Source organism: Thunnus thynnus, chromosome 5 (genome assembly GCF_963924715.1).
Source record: "Thunnus thynnus chromosome 5, fThuThy2.1, whole genome shotgun sequence".
In the NCBI taxonomy this organism is placed as follows: Eukaryota; Metazoa; Chordata; class Actinopteri; order Scombriformes; family Scombridae; genus Thunnus; species Thunnus thynnus.
Window position 1 is genome coordinate 29,144,921 of NC_089521.1, and position 7,776 is coordinate 29,152,696.

Sequence of the window (7,776 nt, forward strand, 5' to 3'; positions counted from 1 at the left end):
AATAGTATTGGTTTAATTTGTCCAGGTTTTGAGATATCCACCTCTGAGATTTCTGTCTTCACACCAATAACGTAGAGATAATTGGAATTTCATTTGTGGTGCTCACGGCATTCAGTAATTACATTTTTAAAAAAATCAATAGCTGTCTTTCCCTATGAAAACTGTTCACAGCATGCCTCATCAAGATAATCAACTCAATCTCAGTATGGATTTCCAGGGTGTCCTGGATACATATATAACAAAAATATGTATCAAATAATAGTAACAGTCTTCACAGTCTGTCAGTCAAGTGTACTGGCATTTGAAACTGTGCTTACATTTAAAACAAATTATAGACAAGTTTGTTTGTTCTTAAAAGTTGGGAGGCTTGCAAGAGACATATTTTAAAAAAGAGAATGGTCAAAATTGAGCCTTAGATATCCTGACTTGTATGGATCAAGCTCCAAAAATTGCCAGATCCTACATTTCCCCAAATGCCCCTTAATAGCATCTTTTGTTAAATTTCCCCTGCTGCTAAATGCCAACATTTTTTCTGCTGCTGCCAGTTTGTAACACAGACTTTGTGTTATATATTTGTGGTCTCCAGGCACAAACTGAGATAACCCAGAGGAGCTGCAATGTGACCACTAAATCCTTCAGAGAGGTTAGTGCTTGCGGAGGGACTCAAAAGTTTTAAAGGGTGTTGTGTCACCTTTGGGGTAATCCAACAAGTCAGATATTATAGGCCGTTGCTCTATGCCCTCCAGAACGACACAAAATATATTGCTTGACATTTGCTGCATGACCCCTGAACTTCATGAACCTTGACCTTCAGCACAGTAGTGTAGTGAAGGAAGCAAGCCTTACTGTAATAAGCAGTAAACTGGCAAGTTAGCAAAAGTTTTCTTCAGTGACTGTGATGTGATCTCTGCGGGTTTAGCCAGCCAGCGCCATTAAACAGCTGATTGAGCAGGTTTGGATCAAGAGGCTGTCATCCCCAAGAAAAACTGGAGTATTAGTCATTTCAGCAAAGACAAAAAAAAGTGACAAAGCTCTTTGGAGGCTGTAGGAATTATGGCTCTTTTCCACTGGGACAAAAGGGGGAAAGAGTGTGATTCAGAATCTGCAGAGAGAGGACGTCTGGGAGGATGGGTGAGTGCTGTTCTGCTGATTCACCTCCACTTTATCGGGCTGGAGGCTAAAACCTCACAGAAATATCTTAACACCTGGGTAGATAAAACTATCTGAGGTCATTTTTTGTTTTATGGGTGAAGCGACTATCAGTTGGATAACTTGTCTTTTGTTGTAGAATCTCATTCTTTCAATTAGCTTAATCAGTTGATTCGAGGTGACTGTCCGCTGCCACGGCAATTAATGAGAGAGGTCTGTAGAGCTGCTGAGGCAGACCCCGAGGCAGAGCTGTCCACTTTATCTTAGCTTATATAGAAACATAGAGCACAGACAATGATTTAGTGCCTGGGCTTCAGTGAAAGGTCACAGCTATTCATATTACCATGAAAGACCTCCCATAAGACTGCTGTACTGTATCACTGAGTAACATGTACGACTGTTACTTTTTCATCAGCTCGCTCACAGCTGCCTGGAGGTGTTTTTTGAAGCCGTGGTAATGCACAGTTCAGCAGGGTGTTTGTGTGTGTGTTTTGGTCTTTGGAACAAGCTGATTATGAAGTGCATGAGATACAGTAAGCCCCGTTTTCCAAAAAATGATTGACGGCTCAGAATGAGAACAAATTATGACACAGCTTTGTTGTTTTGATTGCCAAGTGAACGCCTGCTGAGGTCTTTTATTTCTGTTCATCATACTAAATCCGAAACTAAAGTCTTGGTGATTTTGTTGATTTGGCTTTAAATTAGCAGGCAACATTCCACATTATTACAGTAAACAAAAGTAAAATGATAGGGGAAAATAAGCATTTAAAAGCACCGCAGTGGAACTAAAAAATACAAACAAAACTTGGTGGAAAAAGTCAAACTTGTAAAATTGAATTTAAATGTGTAACAAATGCTTGTGGAGTATTCTGTGTTTTTTGTTATGTGAAGGTTAAATTAGTCATTTTATCTCTTTCTACCAATTGACACAGTTATTTTGAATAATGTAATCTCGACCAAAACTCATTAAACACTAAAATTAAACTTTTGTGAAAGATAAAATTTCATTTTACCGAACCCATTCTGGTTAGAGGCTGAGGTTTGCGAACTTACAAGTCACATTTTTTGTCATTATGTTTGAAACATATTTTGTTTGCTTTTGGCTGAAGCTTCCAAATGATTTAAGTAATTGTATTTATATATTTATATTTCATGGTAAACTATGTCTGTATGTCATAAACAGCTCAATAACAGCCACATAATGTACAGACACCTTCGTGAAATGCTGCCACGCTAGCGGTGGGGCTCTAGGGATGGCAACATCCTTTACCAAAATATCACGATGACTATTGAATGAATTACCATGACGTTTTGCACAGAATTGCAGTAACTTTGGTGATCCCTCGACTTTTCAACTAGCACCACTATCAGGTCAAATTTTAGACCAAATACCTGAAAAACTAAGGATATTCCCATCAACCAAAGCAGTACTTTATATTTAGTGCTAATTAGCAACTGTGCTAATTAGCGTCCTCACAAAGCAGCTAGCTTAGCTGTTGACTCTTGATGTGTCAACATCTTGTTGCTTCTTTTTTGAAAATGTATTAATGAATTTGGGATCTTTGAACTATGAACTAATTTTGTAATGTGTGGAACATGACTATTATACACTGCTTACTGACTCTGAAAACTAATTTTCTACCTATTATCCTTGTTGTTAAACTACAACACAAACACACTGCTACTCTGTCTCAATGTAACATATTAAAAATTTCACACATCAGAAGGACTATAAAGTCTGTTACACTGAAAAACAACAAGAATGACTAGTTGTGACCAAGACAAACCTGATCCCAGCCATATTATTTTCATGCTGAGAGCCCAATTATCTGACCACAGACACTGAAGCAGACATGGCCTTGCTTCATCATCTTTGCCTTTTTCTTCCTTTCATATCTTTGTGAACTTTGTCTTCGTCAGGTGCACGGACTCAACAGGAAACAGATCTAATGGTGATCTGCACGGCAATCCCACCTCATTAACAATCCTCCTGCACGTGAACCAAAATACACTGAAATTCTGACTCACACCAGTTAATGCTGCACTCCATGGACAGCCTGGGAGAAGGAAAAACAGACTCTGTAATGCTGAGACCACCCATTAATTCCTGGGCACAGCCAGTCCCAGCTACAGTGGATACATACAATAACTCTGAGCTTCAGTGTCATTTCCCTGTAATGCATTTTTTTTCCAGTAAGTGAAAAATAAAACATCAAAAGAATATTTACTGTGAATTTACAGTATACCATACAAACATTAGATGGTAAAGGAGTCAGTACACCACGGAGCAAAATATCAAGCTCCTATCCGAGCATGAGGTGCTGCATCATTTAATCTGCTAACTAAGCAATCTAATTTGCAAGGATTATGAGGTCTTTTATAAGTTCATGATCAATTAACCATGAAACCCTTTAAAAACCCACAGCAGAATCTGAAATCTGTTTTGAAGTTGTTCAGAAGTTGACTTTCTGAGCACATGAGGGTTTTCATCTGACAGCCTTGCAGTGCTTGCCGATGCTCTTTGTGACACTAACAGATAATGCCAGCCAGGTTCAGCCATACCTGCTGGTGTTTTGTTGCAGTTCAAATAATTTAAAGAACAGAAATGTCTTTGAAGATCAGTTTTCTCTCTAATTCCAGTGACTAGAAAGCAGCGAGACAGAAAAGCACATATTCGTGGGGAGCCTCTTTGAAAAGTTCGACCCCTCTATTGGCAGAATGTGATGAGGGTGTGTGAGTGGTGAAGTGTGCTTCTGGGTTTTAGATAATAGTGGAACTCCATTCCACTGAATCAAAGTTTAAAAGGCGTTTGTGCAGTTTTGTCGCAGGCTCAAGCTGAGAGCATTATCAGCTCAGAGCAGACACCTACACAGTCACATTCACATGTTTGCTGGCTTTGACCAATACCTTAACATTTTGTACACACACACTTTGCCATAGAGGTATTGACATCACATGATACAGTAAACACTGTAGCGGTTTGCTGTTCCTTTCGCTTCCTTTGAGTTATAAAATTTTGCAAAACATCCACTTCTACAAACGTGCTAAATATCGTCTGCTAGTATCAAATAAAAGAAAAATCTGTCAATGGATTAGCCAAAAATAATATGATAACATTTCCTGAAACTAGTATTGAAACACTACCTGGCCTTGAGTCTAGTAAAAAATGTTTTCGGACATAAAAATAAAAGTTTTATTAACTACTTACAAATATTCTTACATCTACTAATTTTCCTGAATTGAAAACTCCAGATTCTATGAACATGCAAATATGTTTCATTTCAAAAGTTTAATTGCTGGATGCAAGATGTCTCAAACATCACTAAAAAGTCACTTCTCAGTCTTGTGTGTGTGCTAGGGATGTGCAGAGATGCCAGTATTTGTATTTGTATCTGTATTTGTTGAGGCAGCAAAATTATTTGTATCTGTATTTGTATTCGAATAAAAATGGAAAGAGGCTTAAAAATCCTGTTTTTGTTTTTATGACACTTTTAATTTTAGAAAATTAAAGTGTTACAATAAGTATTCATGAATAAACAACCTTACGAAGGACTGGAGTCTCCCAGATCATAGACGACTGCGCTGAATACTGAGCTAAAACTTTACTCATCGCCTCATGCAGACAGACCTCTACCTATTTATACACCCATAACACAGAGACAGCACACCATATAATACGTAGGGAGGAACTTCAAAGGCAATTATTGCTTTGCATTTTTAATTTATTGCCTATTTTTTACAACCTAACTTTGTGGAAAGGAGAAGGGGAACAACAGGTTATGGAGAGTTCCTTGGAAGCACTTTGCTTGTGTCAGTAGCTTAGCTTTATCTCTGGGGAACACCCCCAACAAATAACTTTTAAAATATTTGTATGAAACAAATATTTGTATAAAACCCACTATTTGTGCTTTGCCGAATAATGTATTTGTATTCGGGCACACTCCTAGTGTGTGCTTTGGAGGTTTTAAGTTTCCATGTTGCAGATATCTAAGATGCATATTGGACCGTGATTTGGTTCGAAATTAGTTGTGATGTCACAAATTATGCTTAAAGGTATCACCTTTAACTGAGATTAAAGATGAGCGCAGAGAAACTTTCTCCCAGTCTGCACATACATTACTTCACTGCACAGTGAAGCTCAAACATCTAAGTGAAGAAACAATAAGATTTTTGTGTTTTTAATTCAGTTTAATTTAGTTAATAGACGGAGTTAGATGATAGAATAGAGCTAACAGAACATGAAGTCTTAGACATTAATTCTGCTTCTTTACGCCTGATGGTGAGGAGCTTCACTAGAAGGTAGTAAACAACTTGCTAAACTTGTTTCAAGAATTTAAAATAGAAATTTCAAGAAATAAATGTCACTTAGCACAAATACAAGTCTAATCAACCAAATAAACCAAATACAATGATGCAAATAATGTCTGACAAGATTATGTATCTCAGATAAGAAAAATAAGATTTAATCATATTCAAAAAAGTAATTTTAGTGTTTTTGAATGAACCTTTTAGCAGCTAACTGAATAAGGTTGAACAGAGCTCAGTGATGAAGTTTGAGGGTTTTCTTCTGGCAGCATGTGAACCACGTCACCTTCGGAACTAAAGTCTTTCCTGTCTGGGAGCAACCTCAATTTATCGCTTCCTCGCCGCATCTCAGTCAGATCTCACATGGGAGGCCATCTCAGACGACCCTGGATGACTGATCTATATCCCATGAAAGAGGCCGAAGAATAAATGGTGTCCCCTGCTCATTTAACAGGCAGCCGAGATCGATGGCAGCCGATCAAAGACGGAGATAAAACAGGAGTGGTCAATTGCTACAGACCCTTTGATGTCAACTCAAGGTCAGCTCATTAAGGAAATGCTTTAAATTCACATAATAATATCAGCACATCTTGAGTTTCTGTTTAACTTTTCAAGAAATTGACATATTGCTTTGAAATGGTGCACCGTGATTGGTTAGGTTCCCCTCCCGAACACTGTTAAAATTACACCGCACCATCAACCATCTGTGCTTGCAGTGTAGATTATGCAGCCTGAGGCGATACCAAGATCTCAGTGCAATCAAGACTTTTTCTCACCAGCACCCTGTAAGTAGCTTCATTTAGTCTCTGTAGAATTATCCTCATATCACATGGTGTGTGTGTGTGTTTCGTAGTCATTACATTAAATGGATTGCAGAGCATTCCTGAGAGCGTTTTCCTCTTAAAAGCCCAAGAGTTGTCCTCTTTTTATGGCTCGACGTGAGTGGTTTGATGAGTGTGCTGGGAGTGAACTTACTCTCCCTGCTGCTATGAACAAGACTTGTACCATGAAGCAGTGGAGGAGCAGCACAGGCTGAATGTCATTGTTAATGGCACATTATCTCTGTGACATCTTATTCTGTCACAAAGGCAGATCCGTTAGAGTTAAACCGCTCTAGCGGTTTCCCGTACAGACAGATTTCTGTTGTTTCAGTAAAGTAACGCTGTGCACTGGGATATCTGTTGCATTTAAGGCAAATAAATATGGCTGCCTCAGTATAGAGTTGCAAAGTGGAAGGGACTGCTGGTGGTTTTTCTCCATTCTGTATTCCCATTTCAGAATATTCTTTACAATATCCTCGATATTACTTAACATAGAAACACAGGAAAGGACAGGTTTATATTATGACCACCAGTTTCAATTAGTTCAACTTTGTTCTTGAGAAATCATGTTTTGTCTGTGATTTTGGCAGTCTGGACAGCTAAAAATACTACAATACCCATGACCCTCAGCTGCCGTTGCTATGGAGAAGAAGCCAGCCAAAGGTGTGAATCAGAGCAAAATGAATTCAAAACGCTTCACTGTTGAGGTTGTAAACAAAACACGGCGCCATAGTTGCTGGATTCACTCAAAGGTGATCCAGAAATTAAAACTGAATCAACTTGCACTGCAGACTGTAAAATCAGTTTTCTCAGAATCTTTAGCTTCCGCACGCCATTAGTGGTGCAGGTGACCACATTTTAAACCTGGTGATTGGCTGTTTCTTGCCCCAAAAAAAGTCAAATTAGAAATCTTTTTTTGTGGCTCTTAAGTTCAAAATGTAACTTTTGGTTAAAAGAACAAAAAAAAAAAAAAAAATCAAGCATAAGGCCAGTGCACTTTAGAATGATGTTTATGCCATGTAGACTTTATAGCTGATGTTTCGGCATCAACATGCGTTCCTCAGAGATTATGGGTAAAGCTATACTCTCAATAGCTCATGTGAAAATATTAATGTGGACCTCTAGGTTAATATTTATCTCTTCATATTGAGATTGATATTTCTTCTCACACTGTGTGGCCTTTTTTCCATGTGTAATTTTTATTGGTGCAACTATACCTATAAAAGGTTTGTATGTATATTGTTAACAATGCCTTGTGATTATACTGTGCAAATTATTTTAATTTAATTCAATGGTCTATTCACTTCACAACCGGTTGCCTTGGTAACTATAATTATGATGTTGTAAAGCTTTTTCTTCTAAGCCCTGAAGAAGGCAAATACCAGTAGTTGCTGAAACATGGGCTATGGAGTTAAGTTTACAATATGGTAAACTTCAGTGTATTATTTCTCAAAAAAAAAAAAAAAAGTCACAGTACACTCCCAGTTGGCACTTTCTACAC

The 7,776-nt window shown here is 38.0% G+C and overlaps 1 long non-coding RNA gene across 1 annotated transcript; it reads left to right on the forward strand.

Moving 5' to 3' along the window:
* Positions 1–729: 729 nt before the first annotated feature.
* LOC137183850 (uncharacterized) lies at positions 730–3,372 on the forward strand. The gene is made up of 2 exons (XR_010928555.1): positions 730–1,131; positions 3,070–3,372. It is a non-coding gene; the product is annotated as an uncharacterized lncRNA (long non-coding RNA).
* Positions 3,373–7,776: the final 4,404 nt, after the last annotated feature.